A 23,664-nucleotide genomic window follows, 5' to 3' on the forward strand; every position below is an offset into this window, starting at 1 on the left:
ACCGCCGCCTCCGCCGCTCGCCGGCGTCGTTTCCGGCCAAGTCCGGCCGTGCCTCTGCCACCGTTGGACGCGGCATCCCCTCCACGTTCGAACGCACCCGCCCGCGGCCATTTTTGCCGCCGGACGGCGAATCCCGGTGAGGTCCGGCGCCCCTCCGCCGCGGGAACGCTCCCCGGAGCTCCCCAACGCCGGCCGCCGACGTGGCCGACCTGGGGCCACCCCTGGGTCACTGACCCGTGGGCCCTAGGGGCCCGGCCGGCCTGTTGACCCGGTCAGCCTTGCTGACTGGACCGGCCATGCCACTGACCGCAGGCCCCCCCCAGAACGTTAAAAATAAAAAATAAATGATAATTAAAATATTAATTAATTAATTAAGTAAATACTTAATTTAATTAATCCTGATTAATTAACCTAATGGCTAATTAACCTAATTAACTATTGTTAATTAACTAACAGAGTATGACGAACGAGACCCACCTGTCAGGTTGACCAAGTCAACCCTGTTGACTGCTGACGTCAGCATGACATCATGCTGACGTCATAAATTCATTTTTCGAATTAAATAATTAATTAATTAAATTCTAGAAATTAATAAAATCTTTAGAAAATCATATCTTTTAATCCGTAACTCGGATTAAAATATTTTCAACATGAAAGTTGCTCAGAACGACGAGACGAATTCGGATACGCAGCCCGTTCGTCTGCCATGCATCCCTAACCTATCAAACTCGCAACTTTCCCCCTCCGGTTCACCGGTCCGAAAACGCGAAACACCGGGGATACTTTCCCGGATGTTATCCCCCTTCACCGGTATCACCTACTACCGCGTTAGGGCACCTCTAACGCCGTAACTTGTCATGTCATGCATCACTATGCATATGCTTGCATTATATTTATTGTTTCTTCCCCCTCTTCTCTCTCTAGACACCGAGACCGACGCCGCTGCTACCCCGTACGACTACGGTGTTGACGACCCCTCTCTCTTGCCAGAGCAACCAGGCAAGCCCCCCCCCTTGATCACCAGATATCGCCTACTCTCCTCTATACTGCTTGCATTAGAGTAGTGTAACATGTTACTGCTTTCGTTATTCCTATCCTGATGCATAGCCTGTCCTTGCTACTACTGTTGATACCTTTACCTGCAATCCTACTTGCTTAGTATAGGATGCTAGTATTTCCATCAGTGGCCCTACACTCTTGTCCGTCTGCCATGCTATACTACTGGGTCGTGATCACTCGGGAGGTGATCACGGGTATATTACTATATACTTTCTACAAGATACATGTGGTGACTAAAGACGGGTGGGCTTGAGGAGCACCCGCGAGTGGAGTTTTGAGGCGGAGCGGCAGGGCAGGTTCCGACCACCTAGGAGAGAGGTGGGCCTGGCCCTTGTCGGCGTTCGCGGTTACTTAACACGCTTAACGAGATCTGGGTATTTGATCTGAGTCTGGCCATTTGGTCTATACGCACTAACCATCTACGTGGGAGTAGTTATGGGTATCCCGGCGTCGTGGTATCAGCCGAAGCCTTCTTGACGTCAGCGACGGAGCGGCGCGCGCTGGATTGGACTGGAACGCCACTAGGCTAGGTCTGCTTCCGGCCGCCCACGCAACGTGCAGGTGTGCTAAGGGCGATGGGCCCAGACCCCTGTGCGCTTAGGTTTAGACCGGCGTGCTGACCTCTCTGTTGTGCCTAGGTGGGCTGCGACGTGTTGATCTTCCGAGGCCGGGCATGACCCAGGAAAGTGTGTCCGGACAAATGGGATCGAGCGTGTTGGGGTATGTGGTGCACCCCTGCAGGGAAGTTAATCTATTCGAATAGCCGTGATCTTCGGTAACAGGACGACTTGGAGTTGTACCTTGACCTTATGACAACTAGAACCGGATACTTAATAAAACACACCCTTCCAAGTGCCAGATACAACCGGTGGTCGCTCTCTCACAGGGCGACGAGGGGAGGATCATCGGTTAGGATTATGCTATACGATGCTACTTGGAGGTCTTCAGTCTACTCTCTTCTGCATGCTGCAAGATGGAGGTGGCCAGAAGCGTAGTCTTCGATAGGACTAGCTATCCCCCTCTTATTCCGGCATTCTGCAGTTCAGTCCACATATGATACCCTTACTCCATTTGATACCCATGCATATGTAGTGTAGCTCCTTGCTTGCGAGTACTTTGGATGAGTACTCACGGTTGCTTTCTCCCATTTTTCCCCCTTTCCTTTCATTCTGGTTGTCGCAACCAGATGCTGGAGTCCAGGAGCCAGACGCCACCGTCGACGACGACTCCTACTACACCGGAGGTGCCTACTACTACGTGGTGCCCGCTGACGACGACCAGGAGTAGTTAGGAGGATCCCAGGCAGGAGGCCTGCACCTCTTTCGATCTGTATCCCAGTTTGTGCTATCCTTCTTAAGGCAAACTTGTTTAACTTATGTCTGTACTCAGATATTGTTGCTTCCGCTGACTCGTCTATGATCGAGCTCTTGTATTCGAGCCCTCGAGGCCCCTGGCTTGTAATATGATGCTTGTATGACTTATTTTATTTGTAGAGTTGTGTTGTGATATCTTCCCGTGAGTCCCTGATCTTGATCGTACACGTTTGCGTGTATGATTAGTGTACGATTAAATCGGGGGTGTCACAATGAGATTGTTCACAATGCAAATCAATTAGGGGTCTCACTAGGTAGTAATGGTAATGAAATCACTAGATCAGTTAATGATATCCTCGATCTAGAAGTGGAGTGCGCTTTGGAAATGATTCGTAATCTAGCTGCTGTTAAACCAATGAATGATTCCGACATAGACGCGTTGGGATTCAGGTTTCTTGATAGTTTTTGTGCAGATCTTGCTCCTACACTTCCTGAGACAGAGGAAGATGAGGATGTTGGAAATATGCCCTAGAGGCAATAATAAAATGGTTATTATTATATTTCTTTGTTCATGATAATTGTCTATTGTTCATGCTATAATTGTGTTATCCGGAAATCGTAATACATGTGTGAATACATAGACCACAACACGTCCCTAGTGAGCCTCTAGTTGACTAGCTCGTTGATCAAAAGATAGTCATGGTTTCCTGACTATGGACATTGGATGTCATTGATAACGGGATCACATCATTAGGAGAATGATGTGATGGACAAGACCCAATCCTAAGCTTAGCTCAAAGATCGTGTAGTTCGTTTGCTGTAGCTTTTCTGAATGTCAAGTATCATTTCCTTAGACCATGAGATTGTGCAACTCCCGGATACAGTAGGAGTGCTTTGGGTGTGCCAAACGTCACAACGTAACTGGGTGACTATAAAGGTACATTACAGGTATCTCCGAAAGTGTCTGTTGGGTTGGCACGAATCGAGACTGGGATTTGTCACTCCGTATGACGGAGAGGTATCTCTGGGCCCACTCGGTGTAATGCATCATCATAATGAGCTCAATGTGATCAAGTGGTTGATCACGGGATCATGCATTACGGTACGAGTAAAGTGACTTGCCGGTAACGAGACTGAACAAGGTATTGGGATACCGACGATCGAGTCTCGGGCAAGTAACGTACCGATTGACAAAAGGGAATTGTATACGGATTGATTGAATCCTCGACATTGGTTCATCCGATGAGATCATCGTGGAGCATGTGGGAGCCAACATGGGTATCCAGATCCCGCTGTTGGTTATTGACCGGAGAGGCTTCTCGGTCATGTCTGCATGTCTCCCGAACCCGTAGGGTCTACACACTTAAGGTTCGTGACGCTAGGGTTGTAGAGATATTAGCACACGGTAACCCGAAAGTTGTTCGGAGTCCCGGATGAGATCCCGGACGTCACGAGGAGTTCCGGAATGGTCCGGAGGTAAAGATTTTTATATATAGGAAGTCCAGTTTCGGCCATCGGGAAGGTTTCGGGGGTCACCGGTATTGTACCGGGACCACCGGAAGGGTCCCGGGGGTCCACCGGATGGGGCCACCTATCTCGGAGGGCCCCATGGGCTGAAGTGGGAGGGGAACCAACCCCTAGTGGGCTGGTGCACCCCCCCTTGGGCCTCCCCCTGCGCCTAGGGTTAGAAACCCTAGGGGTGGGGGGCGCCACCCTTGCCTTGGGGGGCAAGGCACCCCCTTGGCCGCCGCCCCCCTAGGAGATTGGATCTCCTAGGGCCGCCTCCCCCTAGGCACCCTATATATAGTGGGGGGGGGAGGGCTGCGCACCCAAGCCCCTGGCCTCTCCCTCTCCCTCCCGTGACACTCCTCCGTCTCCCAGTGCTTGGCGAAGCTCTGCCGAGATTACCATTGCTTCCACCACCACGCCGTCATGCTGCTGGATCTTCATCAACCTCTCCTTCCCCCTTGCTGGATCAAGTTGGAGGAGACGTCTTCCCAACCGTACGTGTGTTGAACGCGGAGGTGCTCTCCGTTCGGCACTTGGTCATCGGTGATTTGAATCACGTCGAGTACGACTCCATCAACCCCGTTCTCTTGAACGCTTCCGCTCGTGATCTACAAGGGTATGTAGATGCACTCCTCTTTCCCTCATTGCTAGATGACTCCATAGATTGATCTTGGTGATGCGTAGAAAATTTTAAAATTCTGCTACGTTCCCCAACAGAGGATTTCAGTTCCCCTAGGGGCTCGATCCATGTTGATGTTCCAGGGGTTAGGTCCACGGAGGCCGGTTGTGAGGATCGGCCGACAGACCAAAATAAGCCTAAGCGGAAGTGGAAACAGAAGGTTTATCTAGTTTTAGCAGTACGTAGAAGTGCTAGGATCCGTACCTCTAAAAAATTCATGATGAAATATGAGAGGATTTTTTGGAATAGCAGAGGTCTTAAAGACTTGGTTAAAAGAAGGTTTCTAGCCGATGCGTCTATTGAACACAAGCTGGACTTGATCGCCCTTTCTGAAACTGGAAGGGCCAACTTCACCCCCCACTTCCTTAGCACTCTTTATGGGGGTGTCGACTTCGACTGGCATTGTCTACCTCCAAGAGGAAGGTCCGGCGGGATCTTACTTGGAGTTAAGTGTGATTCGTTGGAAGTTCGGAGTTTGGTCATGGGGGACTTCGCGGTAAAATTTCGAGTCAGATCAAAGGCCGATGGGTTTAATTGGCCATTGGTGGCGGTGTATGGTGTTGCGCAGCCAGAACTCAAACCTGATTTCTTAGCTGATTGATACATCTCCAACATATCTATAATTTTTGATTGTTCCATGATATTATATTAACTGTTTTGGATGTTTATGGGCTTTATTATACACTTCTATATTATTTTTGGGACTAACCTATTAACCGGAGGCCCAACCCAAATTGATGTTTTCTTGCCTATTTCAGTGTTTCGAAGAAAAGGAATATCAAACGGAGTCCAAACGGAATGAAACCTTCGGGAGAGTTATTTTTGGAACGGAAGCAATCCAGGAGACTTGGAGTAGACGTCAGGGAAGCTTCGAGGTGGCCACGAGGCAGGGAGGCACGCCTGCCCCCTGGGCGTGCCCCCCACCCTCGTGGGCCCCTCGTGGCTCCCCTAACCGACTTCTTTCACCTATATATATATATCCACATACCCTAAAAACATCAGGAAACATAATAGATCGGGAGTTCTGCCGCCGCAAGTCTCTGTAGCCACCAAAAACCAATCGGGAACCTGTTCCGGCACCCTGCCGGAGGGGGGATCCCTCTCCGGTGGCCATCTTCATCATCCCGGTGCTCTCCATGACGAGGAGGGAGTAGTTCACCCTCGGGGCTGAGGGTATGTACCAATAGCTATGTGTTTGATCTCTCTCTCTCTCTCTCGTGTTCTTGAGGTGGTACGATCTTGATGTATCACGAGCTTTGCTATTATAGTTGGATCTTATGATGTCTCTCCCCCTCTACTCTCTTGTGCTGAATTGAGTTTTCCCTTTGAAGTTATCTTATCGTGTTGAGTCTTTAAGGATTTGAGAACACTTGATGTATGTCTTGCATGTGCTTATGTGTGGTGACAATGGGATATCACGTGATCCACTTGATGTATGTTTTGGTGATCAACTTGCGAGTTCCGTGACCTCGTGAACTTATGCATAGGGGTTGGCACACGTTTTCGTCTTGACTCTCCGGTGGAAACTTTGGGGCACTCCTTGAAGTTCTTTGTGTTGGTTGAATAGATGAATCTGAGATTGTGTGATGCATATCGTATAATCATACCCGCGGATACTTGAGGTGACATTGGAGTATTTAGGTGACATTAGGGTTTTGGTTGGTTTGTGTCTTAAGGTGTTATTTTACTACGAACTCTAGGGTTGTTTGTGACACTTATAGGAATAGCCCAATGGATTGATCGGAAAGAATAACTTTGAGGTGGTTTCGTACCCTACCATAATCTCTTCATTTGTTCTCCGCTATTAGTGACTTTGGAGTGACTCTTTGTTGCATGTTGAGGGATAGTTATATGATCCAATTATGTTATCATTGTTGAGAGAACTTTCGCTAGTGAAAGTATGAACTCTAGGCCTTGTTTCAACGCATTGCAATACCATTTAAGCTCACTTTTATCACTTGCTACCTTGCTGTTTTCATTACAAAAACCTATGTCTACCATCCATATTGCACTTCTATCACCATCTCTTCGCCGAACTAGTGCACATATACAATTTACCATTGTATTGGGTGTGTTGGGGACACAAGAGACTCTTTGTTGTTTGGTTTCAGGGTTGCTTGAGAGAGACCATCTTCATCCTACGCCTCCCATGGATTGATAAACCCTAGGTCATCCACTTGAGGAAAATTTGCTACTGTCCTACAAACCTCTGCACTTGGAGGCCCAACAACGTCTATAAGAAGAAGGTTGTGTAGTATACATTAAGCTCTTTTCTGGCGCTGTTGCCGAGGAGCTTAGCGCTTGAAGGTATATCTTTAGATCTTGCAATCGAATCTTTTAGTTTCTTGTTTTATCACTAGTTTAGTCTATAAAAGAAAACTACAAAAAAATGGAATTGAGGGTACCTCGTATGCTTCATCTTTTTAATGTCTTTCATCAAAATAAGGATTCCGATAATTGTGCCAAAGTGTTAGAAGAAGAATGCATTAGAATGTTTGGCACTAAATCTTTGTATGATGAGCATGATTGCAATGTTGTTAGTATGAATTCCTTGGATATCTATGATGCTAATGATATGCAAAGCCACAAGCTTGGGGATGCTATGCTTGACGAAGATGATATTTTCTGTCCCCCAAGTTTTGATGAGCAAATTTATTATGATGAAAGCATGCCTCGTATTTATGATGACTATATTGATGAAAGTGGATTTGGAGAGGTCATGACTTTATTTGGTGATGAATCCATTATTTCGGAAGAGGTTCCAATTGATTATGAGAACAAAGTTGCTATCTATGATGATTATTGTGATGACATGTATGCTATAAAGAATAATGATAACCATGAAACTTGTCGTCATGATTTTAATTTTCAATTGGATTATGCCTCACATGATAGTTATTTTGTTGAGTTTGCTCCCACTATTATCCATGTCAATAAATTTGCTTATGTAGGGAGTGATAAAATTTCTATGCTTATGCATCATGAAAATAATGCACTATGTGATAGCTATATTGTTGAATTCATTCATGATGCTACTGAAAATTATTATGAGGGAGGAATATATGCTTGTAGGAATTGCGATAATATCAAGTTTCCTCTCTATGTGCTTAAAGTTTTGAAGTTTTGCTTGCTTTACCTTCCTATGCAAGTTAATTCTTATTCCCACAAGTTGTTTGCTCACAAAATCCCTATGCATAGGAAGTGGGTTAGACTTAAAGGTGCTAGTCATATTCGTCATGATGCTCTCTTTATGTTTCAATTCTTATCTTTTATGTGAGCATCATTGAAATCATCATGCCTAGCTAGGGGCGTTAAACGATAGTGCTTGTTGGGAGGCAACCCGATTTTATTTTTGTTCTTTGCTTTATGCTCCTGTTTAGTAATAAATAATTCATCTAGCCTCTGTTTAGATGTGGTTTTATGCTTTTAATTAGTGTTTGTGCCAAGTAGAACCTTTGGGAAGGCTTGGGGAAAGTCTTTGCGATCTAGCTGTAAAAAACAGAAACTTTAGAGCTCACGAGAATTGCTGCAATTTTTTATTGAAGAGTGCTATTTAGTTAATTCTTTTTGCAGATGATTAATAGATAAATTCCTCACGTCCATAAATTTATTTTAGAATTTTTGGGGTTCCAGAAGTAGTCGAAACCTACAGATTACTACAGAATGTTCTGTTTTTGACAGATTCTGTTTTCTATGTGTTGTTTGCTTATTTTGATGAATCTATGAGTAGTATCGGAGGGTATGAAACATAGATAAGTTGGGATACAGTAGATATTACACAAATATGAATTTATAATGAGTTGACAACAGTACCTAAGTGGTGATTTATTTTCTTATACTAACGGAGCTTACGAGTTTTCTGTTAAGTTTTGTGTTGTGAAGTTTTCAAGTTTTGGGTAAAGATTCGATGGACTATGGAATAAGGAGTGGCAAGAGCCTAAGCTTGGGTATTCCCAAGGCACCCCAAGGTAATATTCAAGGACAACCAAGAGCCTAAGCTTGGGGATGCCCCGGAAGGCACCCCCTCTTCCGTCTTCGTTCATTGGTAACTTTACTTGGAGCTATATTTGTATTTACCACATGATATGTGTTTTGCTTGGAGCGTCATTTTATTTTATTTTGCTTTGCTTTCTGTTTGAATAAAATATCAAGATCTGAAATTATTAAATGTTAGAGTCTTCACATAGTTGCATAATTGTTCGACTACTCATTGATCTTCACTTATATCTTTCGGAGTAGTTTCTCATTTGCTCCAATGCTTAACTTATATCTTTTTAGAGCACGACGATGGTTTTATTTTGAAGAAATAGATGAAATCTCATGATTCACTTATATTATTTTGAGAGTCTTTTAGAACAGCATGGTAATTTGCTTTGGTTATGAAATTAGTCCTAATATGATAGGCATCCAAGATGGGTATAATAAAAACTTTCATATAGAGTGCGTTGAATACTATGAGAAGTTTGATACTTGATAATTGTTTTGAGATATAAAGGTGGTAATATTAGAGTCATGCTAGTTGAGTAGTTGTGAATTTGAGAGATACTTGTGTTAAAGTTTGTGATTCCCGTAGCATGCACGTATGGTGAACCGTTATGTGACGAAGTCGAAGCATGATTTATTTATTGATTGTCTTCCTTGTGAGTGGCGGTCAGGGACGAGCGATGGTCTTTTCCTACCAATATATCCCCCTAGGAGCATGAGCGTAGTACTTTGTTTCGATAACTAATAGATTTTTGCAATAAGTATGTGAGTTCTTTATGACTAATGTTGAGTCCATGGATTATACGCACTCTCACCCTTCCACATTTGCTAGCCTCTCCATTACCGTGCACTTTTCGCCGGTATCATATACCCACCATATACCTTCCTCAAAACAGCCACCATACCTACCTATTATGGCATTTCCATAGCCATTCCGAGATATATTGCCATGCAACTTTCCACTGTTCCATTTATTATGACACGCTCCATCATTGTCATATTATTTTGCATGAACATGTAGTTGACATCGTATTTGTGGCAAAGCCACCGTTCATAATTCTTTCATACATGTCACTCATGAGTCATTGCACATCCTGGTACACCGCCGGAGGCATTCACATAGTCATATTTTGTTCTAAGTATCGAGTTGTAATTCCTGAGTTGTAAGTAAATAAAAGTGTGATGATCATCATTATTAGAGCATTGTCCCAGTAAGGAAAGGATGATGGAGACTATGATTCCCCCACAAGTCGGGATGAGACTCTTGACAAAAAATAAATAAATAAAAAGAGAAAAGAGGCCAAAAAAAGAAGGCCCAAATAAAAAAAAGAAAAAGAGAGAAGGGACAATGTTACTATCCTCTTTCCACACTTGTGCTTCAAAGTAGCACCATGATATTCATGATAGTGAAGGAAATATGCCCTAGAGGCAATAATAAAGTTATTATTTATTTTCTTATTTCATGATAAATGTTTATTGTTTATGCTAGAATTGTATTAACCGAAAACATAATACATGTGTGAATACATAGACAAACAAAGTGTCACTAGTATGCCTCTACTTGACTAGCTCATTGAATCAAAGATGGTTAAGTTTCCTAGCCATAGACATGAGTTGTCATTTGATTAATGGGGTCACATCATTAGAGAATGATGTGATTGACTTGACCCATTCCGTTAGCATAGCACTTGATCGTTTAGTTTGTTGCTATTGCTTTCTTCATGACTTATACATGTTCCTATGACTATGAGATTATGCAACTCCCGTTTACCGGAGGAACACTTTGTGTGCTACCAAACTCACAACGTAACTGGGTGATTATAAAGGTGCTCTACAGGTGTCTCCGAAGGTACTTGTTGGGTTGGCGTATTTCGAGATTAGGATTTGTCACTCCGATTGTCGGAGAGGTATCTCTAGGCCCACTCGGTAATGCACATCACTATAAGCCTTGCAAGCATTGCAACTAATGAGTTAGTTGCGGGATGATGTGTTACAGAACTAGTAAAGAGACTTGCCGGTAACGATATTGAACTAGGTATTGAGATACCGACGATCGAATCTCGGGCAAGTAACATACGGATGACAAAGGGAACAACGTATGTTGTTATGCGGTTTGACCGATAAAGATCTTCGTAGAATATGTAGGAACCAATATGAGCATCCAGGTTCCGCTATTGGTTATTGACCGGAGACATGTCTCGGTCATGTCTACATAGTTCTCGAACCCGTAGGGTCCGCACGCTTAAAGTTTCAGTGACGATTTGTATTATGAGTTATGTGATTTGATGTACCGAAGGTAGTTCGGAGTCCCGGATGAGATCGGGGACATGACGAGGAGTCTCGAAATGGTCGAGACGTAAAGATCGATATATTGGAAGACTATATTCGGACATCGGAAAGGTTCCGAGTGATTCGGGTATTTTTCGGAGTACCGGGGAGTTACGGGAATACGAGGAAGTAGCATTGGGCCTTAATGGGCCTTAGTGGGAAGGAGAGGCAGCAGCCAGGAGGTGGCGCGCGCCCCTCCCAAGCCCAGTCTGAATTGGACAAGGGGTTTGGGGCGCGGCCCCCTCTCCCTTCCTTCTCCACTCCCCTCCTTTCCCCCCTTCTCCTAGTTGGACTAGGAAAGGAGGAAACCTACTCCTACTAGGAGTAGGAATCCTACTCCCTTGGCGCGCCCCTCCTAGGGCCAGCCTCCTCCTCCCTTGCTCCTTTATATACGGGGGCAAGGGGGCACCCTAAGACACACAAGTTGATCTGTTGATCTCTCCCAGCCGTGTGTAGTGCCCCCCTCCACCATATTCCACCTTGGTCATATCATAGCGGTGCTTAGGCGAAGCCCTGCGTCGGTAGCAACATCATCACCGTCATCACGCCGTCATGCTGACGGAACTCTCCCGTGAAGCTCTGCTGAATCGGAGTTCGCGGGACGTCATCGAGCTGAACGCGTGCTGAACTCGGAGGTGCCGTGCGTTCGGTACTTGATCGGTCGGATCATGAAGACGTACAACTACATCAACCGTGTTGTGCTAACGCTTCCGCTTTCGGTCTACGAGGGTACGTGGACAGACTCTCCCCTCTCGTTGCTATGCATCACCATGATCTTGCGTGTGCGTAGGAACTTTTTGAAATTACTATGTTTCCCTACAGATAGAGAGTCTCCTATGTTGTCACTTTCATATACTAGTGGGAATCTTTCATTATAGAACTTGGCTTGTATATTCCAATGATGGGCTTCCTCAAAATGCCCTAGGTCTTCGTGAGCAAGCGAGTTGGGTGCACACCCACTTAGTTTCTTTTTGAGCTTTCATACACTTATAGCTCTAGTGCATCCGTTGCATGGCAATCCCTACTCACTCACATTGATATCTATTGATGGGCATCTCCATAGCCCGTTGATACGCCTAGTTGATGTGAGACTATCTTCTGCCTTTTGTCTTCTCCACAACCACATTTCTATTCCACCTATAGTGCTACATCCATAGCTCGCGCTCATGTATTGCGTGAAGATTGGAAAAGTTTGAGAACATCAAAAGTATGAAAAAATTGCTTGGCTTGTCATCGGGGTTGTGCATGATTTAAATATTTTGTGTGATGAAGATAGAGCATAGTCAGACTATATGATTTTGTAGGGATAGCTTCCTTTGGCCATGTTATTTTGAGAAGACATAATTGCTTGGTTAGTATGCTTGAAGTATTATTATTTTTGTGTAAATATTAAACTTTTGTCTTGAATATTATGGATTTGAATATTCTTGCCATAATAAAGAAGATTACATTAATAAATATGTTAGGTAGCATTCCACATCAAAAATTCTGTTTTTATCATTTACCTATTTGAGGACGAGCAGGAATTAAGCTTGGGGATGCTGATACGTCTCCAACGTATCTATATTTTTGTATTGTTCCATGCTATTATATTATCTGTTTTGGATGTTTATGGGCTTTATTATACACTTTCATATTATTTTTGGGACTAATCTATTAACCGGAGGCCCAACCCAAATTGATGCTTTCTTGCCTATTTCAGTGTTTCGAAGAAAAGGAATATCAAACGGAGTCCAAACGGAATGAGACCTTCGGGAGAGTTATTTTTGGAACGGAAGCAAATCAGGAGACTTGGAGTAGACGTCAGGGAAGCTTCGAGGTGGCCATGAGGTAGGGAGGCGCGCCTGCCCCCTAGGCGTGCCCCCACCCTCATGGACCCCTCATGGCTCCCCTGACCGACTTCTTTCACCTATATATATCCATATACCCAAAAAACATCAGGAAACAAAATAGATCGGGAGTTCCGCCATCGCAAGCCTCTGTAGCCACCAAAAACCAATCGGGACCCTGTTCCGGCACCCTGCCGGAGGGGGGATCCCTCTCCGGTGTCCATCTTCATCATCCCGGCGCTCTCCATGACGAGGAGGGAGTAGTTCACCCTCGGGGCTGAGGGTATGTACCAGTAGCTATGTGTTTGATCTCTCTCTCTCTCTCTCGTGTTCTTGAGGTGGTACGATCTTGATGTATCACGAGCTTTGCTATTATAGTTGGATCTTATGATGTCTCTCCCCCTCTACTCTCTTGTGCTGAATTGAGTTTTCCCTTTGAAGTTATCTTATCGTGTTGAGTCTTTAAGGATTTGAGAACACTTGATGTATGTCTTGCATGTGCTTATGTGTGGTGACAATGGGATATCACGTGATCCACTTGATGTATGTTTTGGTGATCAACTTGCGAGTTCCGTGACCTCGTGAACTTATGCATAGGGGTTGGCACACGTTTTCGTCTTGACTCTCCGGTGGAAACTTTAGGGCACTCTTTGAAGTTCTTTGTGTTGGTTGAATAAATGAATTTGAGATTGTGTGATGCATATCATATAATCATACCCGCGGATACTTGAGGTGACATTGGAGTATCTAGGTGACATTAGGGTTTTGGTTGATTTGTGCCTTAAGGTGTTATTTTACTACGAACTCTAGGGCTGTTTGTGACACTTATAGGAATCGCCCAATGGATTGATCGGAAAGAATAACTTTGAGGTGTTTTCGTACCCTACCATAATCTCTTCGTTTGTTCTCCGCTATTAGTGACTTTGGAATGACTCTTTGTTGCATGTTGAGGGATAGTTATATGATCCAATTATGTTATTATTGTTGAGAGAACTTGCACTAGTGAAAGTATGAACTCTAGGCCTTGTTTCAACGCATTGCAATACCGTTTACGCTCACTTTTATCACTTGCTACCTTACTGTTTTTGTATTTTCAGATTACAAAAACCTATATCTACCATCCATATTGCACTTGTATCACCATCTCTTCGCCGAACTAGTGCACCTATACAATTTACCATTGTATTGGGTGTGTTGGGGACACAAGAGACTCTTTGTTGTTTGGTTGCAGGGTTGCTTGAGAGAGACCATCTTCATCCTACGCCTCCCACGGATTGATAAACCTTAGGTCATCCACTTGAGGGAAATTTGCTACTGTCCTATAAACCTCTGCACTTGGAGGCCCAACAACGTCCACAAGAAGAAGGTTGTGTAGTAGACATGACTGACCTCGTCCGTATTTGTGGTAGCGAGCAGCTCCCAATTCTCGTTGGGGGCGATTTTAACATTATTCGAAGAAGGAAGGAAAAGAATAATGAGAATTTTGACGACATATGGTCCTTTATGTTCAATACCATAATCGAAAGCTTGGATCTTATAGAGATAGAGCTTTCTGGTAGGAAATTCACTTGGGCTAATTCGTTACCAAACCCGACTTTTGAGAAGTTGGACCGTGTCCACGCCAGCGTCGAATGGGAGCAGAAGTTTCCCCTGGTAACAGTCCAAGCGTTATCGCGCGCAGTCTGGGATCACACTCCATTCCTAATTGATTCTGGTGAGGCCACCCATGTGGGGAATAAAAACTACTTCTCTTTTGAATTATCGTGGTTTGAAAGAGAAGGGTTACTAGATCTGGTAGCAAGGGAATGGGCTAAAGATTTAGGAGGGAGGTCTCCTATTAAAAGATGGCAGAATAAGATTAGGCATCTACGAAGATTCCTGCGTGTATGGGCAAAGCATATGCATGGGATATATAAGGTTGAGAAGGAAAGGCTCGTTCTACTTATTCAATCCCTCGATATAAAAGATGAACCCACTATTTTAGATACCAGAGAGCTGGAAACTAAAATGGAGGCGGAGTTGAGACTGGAAGAACTCCTTCGAGAGGAGGAATTGAAGTGGGCACTGCGAGCTAAGGTTCGCAAAATCATCCAAGGGGATGACAACACTCAATTCTTTCATATGATTGCAAATGGCAAGCACCGAAAGAAGAGGATATTTTAGCTTGAGCAAGATGAGGGTACGATTCTAAGACAAGAGAACCTTAAAGTTTATATAACTAATTACTATAAGCAGTTGTTTGGACCTCCGGAGGATAATTTTGTATCCTTAGATGAGTCCATGGTTGAGGGTGTCCCTCAACTTGCGGCAGATGATAATGATATTCTGACCGCCCCATTTACGGAGAAAGAGGTGTTTGAGTCCATTGCACAAATGAAAAACAATAAGGCTCCAGGGCCGGATGGTTTTTTGGCAGAGTTTTATAAGAAGTGTTGGCATATTATCAAAGGAGATTTGCTCCCAATGTTCCATGACCTATTCTCTGGACAACTTCACTCTGGACAGCTTCAGTTGTTTCAATTAAATTTTGGAACGATAACTTTACTTCCTAAGAAAACAGAGGTTGTCCGTATCGAGCAGTTCAAGCCTATCTGTCTTCTTAATGTAAGTTTCAAAATTTTCACCAAGGTCGGGATGAACAGGCTTACGCAAATTGCACACTCTGTGGTGCACCCGTCCTAAACTACTTTCATGCCGGACAGAAACATCCTCGAAGGGGTTGTGGTCCTACATGAAACTCTCCATGAAATCCACACGAAAAAACTAGACAGAGTTGTTTTCAGACTGGACTTTGAGAAAGCGTACGATAAGGTAAAATGACCTTTCCTTCAACAAGCTTTGCGTATGAAAGGTTTTGATCAGGCCTGGAGAAGCCAGGTAGTTTCTTTCACGCAAAAAGGGAGTGTTGGGATTAAAGTGAATGATGACATAGGTCACTACTTCCAAACACACAAAGGACTGAGGCAAGGAGATCTGATGTCACCTATTCTTTTCAACATAGTGGTCGATATGTTGGCAATTCTTATAGGAAGGGCTAAGGAGGTGGGCCAGGTAGGAGGCCTTGTCCCGCACTTAGTTGACGGTGGTGTATCCATCCTACAGTACGCTGATGATACTATCATCTTCATGGAGCATGACTTGGCAAAAGCGCAAAACATGAAGCTGGTGTTATGCTTATTCGAACAACTGACCGAGTTAAAGATTAACTTCCATAAGAGCGAATTGTTCTGTTTTGGAAGAGCTAATGATGACCAAGATGCATACAAACAATTGTTCGGGTGTGAGTTGGGGGCTTTACCTTTCACGTATTTAGGTATACCTATTCACCATCATAAGCTAACCAACAGAGAATGGAAGTGTATTGAGGATCGATTTGAGAAGAAACTGAGCTGCTCGAAAGGAAAGCTAATGTCATACGGAGGCTGACTAATTCTTATTAACTCGGTCCTCATGAGTATGCTCATGTTTATCCTTTCCTTTTTTGAGATTCCTGTGGGAGTCCGGAAGAGGCTAAACTTCTATCGATCTTGTTTTTTCTCGCAGAGTGATGAGCTAAAACGAAAATACAGACTTCCTAAATGGGATATAAATTGTAGGCCAAAAGACCAAGGGGGTCTAGGCATTGAAAACCTGGAGGTGAAGAACAAATGTCTTCTTAGCAAGTGGTTGTTTAAGCTTTCTGTCAAGACGGAGGCCACTTGGGCTCAGATCTTACGTAACAAGTATCCCCACTCTAGAACCTTGTCTCAGGTGACAATGAGGCCGACTGACTCGCCTTTTTGGAAAGGGTTGATGAGAGTTAAATCACTCTTATTCAATAGAATAAGATTCATAGTTGAAAATGGTACCACTACGAGATTCTGGGAGGATACATGGCTAGGGGAGATGCCCCTAGCACTCCAATATCCATCTCTATATAGCATTGTTCAGCGTAAAGACGCTTACGTTGCAACAGTGATGCAGTCTACTCCGCTCAACATTCAATTTAGGAGGACGCTATTAGGGAGCCGTGGGGAAGTCTGGCTCAATCTTTGTGAGAAGATTGATGGATGTCTAGTTGAAAGATCGTGGATGCCGCCTAGAGGGGGGGTAAATAGGCGCTTTAAAATAATTACGGTTTAGGCTTGAACAAATGCGGAATAAACCTAGCGTTAATTTGCCAAGCACAAAACCTAAAACAACTAGGCTCACCTATGTGCACCAACAACTTATGCTAAGAAAGATAAACTACTAGGTGATAGCAAGATATATGACAAGAAACAATATGGCTATCACAAAGTAAAGTGCATAAGTAAAGAGCTCGGGTAAGAGATAACCAAGGCACGCGGAGACGAGATGTATCCCTAAGTTCACACCCTTGCGGATGCTAATCTCTGTTTGGAGTGGTGTGGAGGCACAATGCTCCCCAAGAAGCCACTAGGGCCACCGTAATCTCCTCACGCCCTCGCATAATGCAAGATGCCGTGATTCCACTAAGGGACCCTTGAGGGCGGTCATCCAACCTGTACAAATGGCAACCCTTGGGGGCGGTCACCGAACCCGTACACTTTGGCAACCCTTGGGGGCGGTCACCGGTACCCGTCAAATTGCTCGGGGCGATCTCCACAACCTAATTGGAGACCCCGACGCTTGCCCGGAGCTTTACACCACAATGATTGAGCTCCGAACACCACCAACCGTCTAGGGCGCCCAAGCACCCAAGAGGAACAAGCTCAAGGGTACCAAGCACCCAAGAGTAATAAGCTTCTCAACTTGTAACTTCCACGTATCACGTGGAGAACTCAAACCGATGCACCAAATGCAATGGCAAGGGCACACGGAGTGCCCAAGTCCTTCTCTCCCAAATCCCACCGAAGCAACAAATGCTAGGGAGGAAAATGAGAGGAAGAACGAAGAAGAGAACACGAAGAACTCCAAGATCTAGATCTAAGGGGTTCCCTCACATAGAGGAGAAAGTGATTGGTGGAAACATGGATCTAGATCTCCTCTCTCTTTTCCCTCAAGAACTAGCAAGAATCATTGGAGGGATTGAGAGTTAGCAAGCTCGAAGAAGGTCAACAATGGGGGAAGAACACGAGCTAAAGAGATCAGGTTCAATGGGGAAGAAGACCCCCTTTTATAGGTGGGGAAAAATCCAACCGTTATGCTCACAGCCCGCACAGAGCGGTACTACCACTCCAAGGAGCGGTACTACCGCTAGGGCGGTAGTACCCCTTTGAAAAACAACAGCGAGGAGGCAAAAGGCCGGTAGAACCGCCGAAGCGGTACTACCGCTCGTCCTCACGGTACTACCGCTAGGGATCGCGGTACTACTACAAAGGGTAGCGGTACTACTGCTAGCGAGTGGTACTAAAAAAATACATCCGGGCCTACCACCACAGGACTTGGGACGATTTTTTGGTCTGGAGCAGTACTACCGCTGTAGGAGCCGCGGTAGTACCGCTCCGAAGCGGTAGTAAAAAATTACATCCGCTACAATTCGCGATAGTACCGCTGCAGCCTTTTCAGAACACCAAAACTGCCACAACTTTTGCAAACGAACTCCGAATTCGATGAAACCAAGTTTGTTGGAAAGCTAGCGACAAGGGATAACACAATCTTGAAAGAAATATCAATAAGAAGCAAATTAGAAAAGGCCCGTAAGAAAATGGTGAGAACCATTCCTCGGAAAAGACCGGTAAAACCTCCAACACCGAAAACATCATAGAAGACGCATGCGAACTCCATTTTCGATGAACTCAAGCTTGTCATCAAGATGACCATAAGCTCTAAGACTCACAAAGAGAACCAAACAAGAACCTGTTGGGGAACGTAGTAATTTCAAAAAATTTCCTACGCACACTCAAGATCATGGTGATGCATAGCAACGAGAGGGGAGAGTGTTGTCCACGTACCCTCGTAGACCGAAAGCGGAAGCGTTATAACAACGCGGTTGATGTAGTCGTACGTCTTCACGGCCCGACCGATCAAGCACCGAAACTACGGCACCTCCGAGTTCTAGCACACGTTCAGCTCGATGACGAACCCCGGACTCCGATCCAGCAAAGTGTCGCGGAAGAGTTCCGTCAGCACGACGGTGTGGTGACGATCTTGATGTTCTACCATCGCAGGGCTTCGCCTAAGCACCGCTACAATATTATCGAGGATTATGGTGGAGGGGGCACCGCACACGGCTAAGAGATCTCAAGGATCAATTGTTGTGTCTAGAGGTGCCCCCTGCCCCCGTATATAGGAGCAAGGGGGAGGGGCGGCCAGCCATGATGAGGCGCGCCAGGGAGGAGTCCTACTCCTACCGGGAGTAGGACTCTCTCCTTTTCCTTGTCCAAGTAGGAGAGGGGGAAGGAAGGGAGAGAGGAGAGGAAGGAAAGGGGGGGCGCCGCCCCTCCCTCCTTGTCCAATTCGGACTAGGGGGAGAGGGGGCGCGCGGCCTGCCCTGGCCGCCCCTCCTCTTCTCCACTTTAGGCCCATGAGGCCCATTAACCCCCCGGGGGGTTCCGGTAACCCCCCCCGGTACTCGGTTTTATCCGAAACTTCCCCGGAACACTTCCGGTATCCGAATATAGCCGTCCAATATATCAATCTTTATGTCTCGACCATTTCGAGACTCCTCGTTATGTCCGTGATCACATCCGGGACTTCGAACTAACTTCGGTACATCAAAACTAATAAACTCATAATATAACTATCATCGAAACCTTAAGCGTGCGGACCCTACGGGTTCGAGAACAATGTAGACATGACCGAGACACGTCTCCGGTCAATAACCAATAGCGGAACCTGGATGCTCATATTGGCTCCCACATATTCTACGAAGATCTTTTATCGGTCAGACCGCATAACAACATACGTTGTTCCCTTTGTCATCGGTATGTTACTTGCCCGAGATTCGATCGTCGGTATCTCAATACCTAGTTCAATCTCGTTGCCGGCAAGTCTCTTTACTCGTTCTGTAATACATCATCTCGCAACTAACTCATTAGTTGCATTGCTTGCAAGGCTTAGGTGATGTGCATTACCGAGAGGGCCCAGAGATACCTCTCCGACAATCGGAGTGACATATCCTAATCTCGAAATACGCCAACCCAACATGTACCTTTGGAGACACCTGTAGAGCACCTTTATAATCACCCAGTTACGTTGTGACGTTTGGTAGCACACAAAGTGTTCCTCCGGCACCTCCGGCAAACGGGAGTTGCATAATCTCATAGTCATAGGAACATGTATAAGTTATGAAGAAAGAAATAGCAACATACTAAACGATCGGGTGCTAAGCTAATGGAATGGGTCAAGTCAATCACATCATTCTCCTAATAATGTGATCCCGTTAATCAAATGATAACACATGTCTATGGTTAGGAAACATAACCATCTTTGATTAATGAGCTAGTCAAGTAGAGGCATACTAGTGACGTTTAGTTTGTCTATGTATTCACACAAGTATTATGTTTCCGGATAATACAATTCTAGCATGAATAATAAAAATTTATCATGATATAAGGAAATAAAATAATAACATTATTATTGCCTCTAGGGCATATTTCCTTCAGTCTCCCACTTGCACTAGAGTCAATAATCTAGATTACACGGTAATGATTCTAACACCCATGGAGCTTTGGTGCTGATCATGTTTTGCTCGTGGAAGAGGCTTAGTCAACGGGTCTGCAACATTCAGATCCGTATGTATCTTGCAAATCTCTATGTCTCCCACCTGGACTAGATCCCGGATGGAATTGAAGCGTCTCTTGATGTGCTTGGTTCTCTTGTGAAACCTGGATTCCTTTGCCAAGGCAATTGCACCAGTATTGTCACAAAAGATTTTCATTGGACCCGATGCACTAGGTATGACACCTAGATCGGATATGAACTCCTTCATCCAGACTCCTTCGTTTGTTGTTTCCGAAGCAGCTATGTACTCCGCTTCACATGTAGATCCCGCCACAACGCTTTGTTTAGAACTGCACCAACTGACAGCTCCACCGTTTAATGTAAACACGTATCCGGTTTGCGATTTATAATCGTCCGGATCAGTGTCAAATCTTGCATCAACGTAACCATTTACGATGAGCTCTTTGTCACCTCCATATACGAGAAACATATCCTTAGTCCTTTTCAGGTATTTCAGGATGTTCTTGACCGCTGTCCAGTGATCCACTCCTGGATTACTTTGGTACCTCCCTGCTAGACTTATAGCAAGACACACATCAGGTATGGTACACAGCATTGCATACATGATAGAGCCTATGGCTGAAGCATAGGGAACATCTTTCATTTTCTCTCTATCTTCTACATTGGTCGGGCATTGAGTCTTACTCAATTTCACACCTTGTAACACAGGCAAGAATCCTTTCTTTGCTTGATCCATTTTGAACTTTTTCAAAATTTTGTCAAGGTATGTGCTTTGTGAAAGTCCAATTAAGCGTCTTGATCTATCTCGATAGATCTTAATGCCCAATATGTAAGCAGCTTCACCGAGGTCTTTCATTGAAAAACTCTTATTCAAGTATCCCTTTATGCTATCCAGAAATTCTATATCATTTCCGATTAGTAATATGTCATCTACATATAATATCAGAAATGCTACAGAGCTCCCACTCACTTTCTTGTAAATACAGGCTTCTCCAAAAGTCTGTACAAAACCAAATGCTTTGATCACACTATCAAAGCGTTTATTCCAACTCCGAGAGGCTTGCACCAGTCCATAAATGGATCGCTGGAGCTTGCACACTTTGTTAGCGCCCTTTGGATCGACAAAACCTTCGGCTGCATCATATACAACTCTTCTTCCAGAAATCCATTCAGGAATGCAGTTTTGACATCCATCTACCAAATTTCATAATCATAAAATGCGGCAATTGCTAACATGATTCGGACAGACTTAAGCATCGCTACGGGTGAGAAGGTCTCATCGTAGTCAATCCCTTGAACTTGTCGAAACCCTTTTGCGACAAGTCGAGCTTTGTAGACAGTAACATTACCGTCAGCGCCAGTCTTCTTCTTGAAAATCCATTTATTCTCAATTGCTTGCCGATCATTGGGCAAGTCAACCAAAGTCCACACTTTGTTCTCATACATGGATCCCATCTCAGATTTCATGGCTTCAAGCCATTTTGCGAAATCTGGGCTCACCATCGCTTCTTCATAGTTCGTAGGTTCATCATGATCTAGTAGCATGACTTCCAGAACAGGATTACCGTACCACTCTGGTGCGGATCTTACTCTGGTTGATCTACGAGGTTCGGTAGTAACTTGTTCTGAAGTTTCATGATCATTATCATTAGCTTCCTCACTAATTGGTGTAGGTGTCACAGAAACCGTTTTCTGTGATGTACTACTTTCCAACAAGGGATCAGGTACAGTTACCTCATCAAGTTCTACTTTCCTCCCACTCACTTCTTTCGAGAGAAACTCCTTCTCTAGAAAGGATCCATTCTTAGCGACAAATGTCTTGCCTTCGGATCTGTGATAGAAGGTGTACCCAACAGTTTCCTTTGGGTATCCTATGAAGACACATTTCTCTGATTTGGGTTTGAGCTTATCAGGTTGAAGTTTTTTCACATAAGCATCGCAGCCCCAAACTTTCAGAAACATCAACTTTGGTTTCTTGCCAAACCACAGTTCATAAGGCGTCGTCTCAACGGATTTTGATGGTGCCCTATTTAACGTGAATGCGGCCGTCTCTAAAGCATAACCCCAAAACGATAGTGGTAAATCTGTAAGAGACATCATAGATCGCACCATATCAAGTAAAGTATGATTACGATGTTCGGACACACCATTACGCTGTGGTGTTCCGGGTGGCGTGAGCTGCGAAACTATTCCGCATTGTTTCAAATGTAGACCAAACTCGTAACTCAAATATTCTCCTCCACGATCAGATCGTAGAAACTTTATTTTCTTGTTACGATGATTTTCAACTTCACTCTGAAATTCTTTGAACTTTTCAAATGTTTCAGACTTATGTTTCATTAAGTAGATATACCCATATCTGCTTAAATCATCTGTCAAGGTGAGAAAATAACGATATCCGCCACGAGCTTCAACATTCATTGGACCACATACATCTGTATGTATGATTTCCAACAAATCTGTTGCTCTCTCCATAGTACCGGAGAACGGTGTTTTAGTCATCTTGCCCATGACGCACGGTTCGCAAGTACCAACTGATTCATCATCAAGTGATTCCAAAAGTCCATCAGTATGGAGTTTCTTCATGCGTTTTATACCGATATGACCTAAACGGCAGTGCCACAAATAAGTTGCACTATCATTATCAACTCTATATCTTTTGGTTTCAACATTATGACTATGTGTATCACTACTATCGAGATTCATCAAAAATAGACCATTCTTCAAGGGTGCATGACCATAAAAGATATTACTCATATAAATAGAACAACCATTATTCTCTGATTTAAATGAATAACTGTCTCGCATTAAACAAGATCCAGATATAATGTTCATGCTTAATGCTGGCACCAAATAACAATTATTTAGGTCTAATACTAATCCCGATGGTAGATGTAGAGGTAGCGTGCCGACCGCGATCACATCGACTTTGGAACCATTTCCCACGCGCATCATCACCTCGTCCTTCGCCAGTGTTCGCTTAATCCGTAGTCCCTGTTTCGAGTTGCAAATATTAGCAATAGAACCAGTATCAAATACCCAGGTGCTACTGCGAGCTCTAGTAAGGTACACATCAATAACATGTATATCACATATACCTTTGTTCACCTTGCCATCCTTCTTATCCGCCAAATACTTCGGGCAGTTCCGCTTCCAGTGACCAGTCTGCTTGCAGTAGAAGCACTCAGTTTCAGGCTTAGGTCCAGATTTGGGTTTCTTCTCTTGAGCATCAACTTGCTTGCTGTTCTTCTTGAAGTTCCCCTTCTTCTTCCCTTTGCCCTTTTTCTTGAAACCAGTGGTCTTGTTGACCATCAACACTTGATGCTCCTTCTTGATT

This window comes from Triticum urartu, chromosome 3 (genome assembly GCF_003073215.2).
Source record: "Triticum urartu cultivar G1812 chromosome 3, Tu2.1, whole genome shotgun sequence".
NCBI lineage: Eukaryota > Viridiplantae > Streptophyta > Magnoliopsida > Poales > Poaceae > Triticum > Triticum urartu.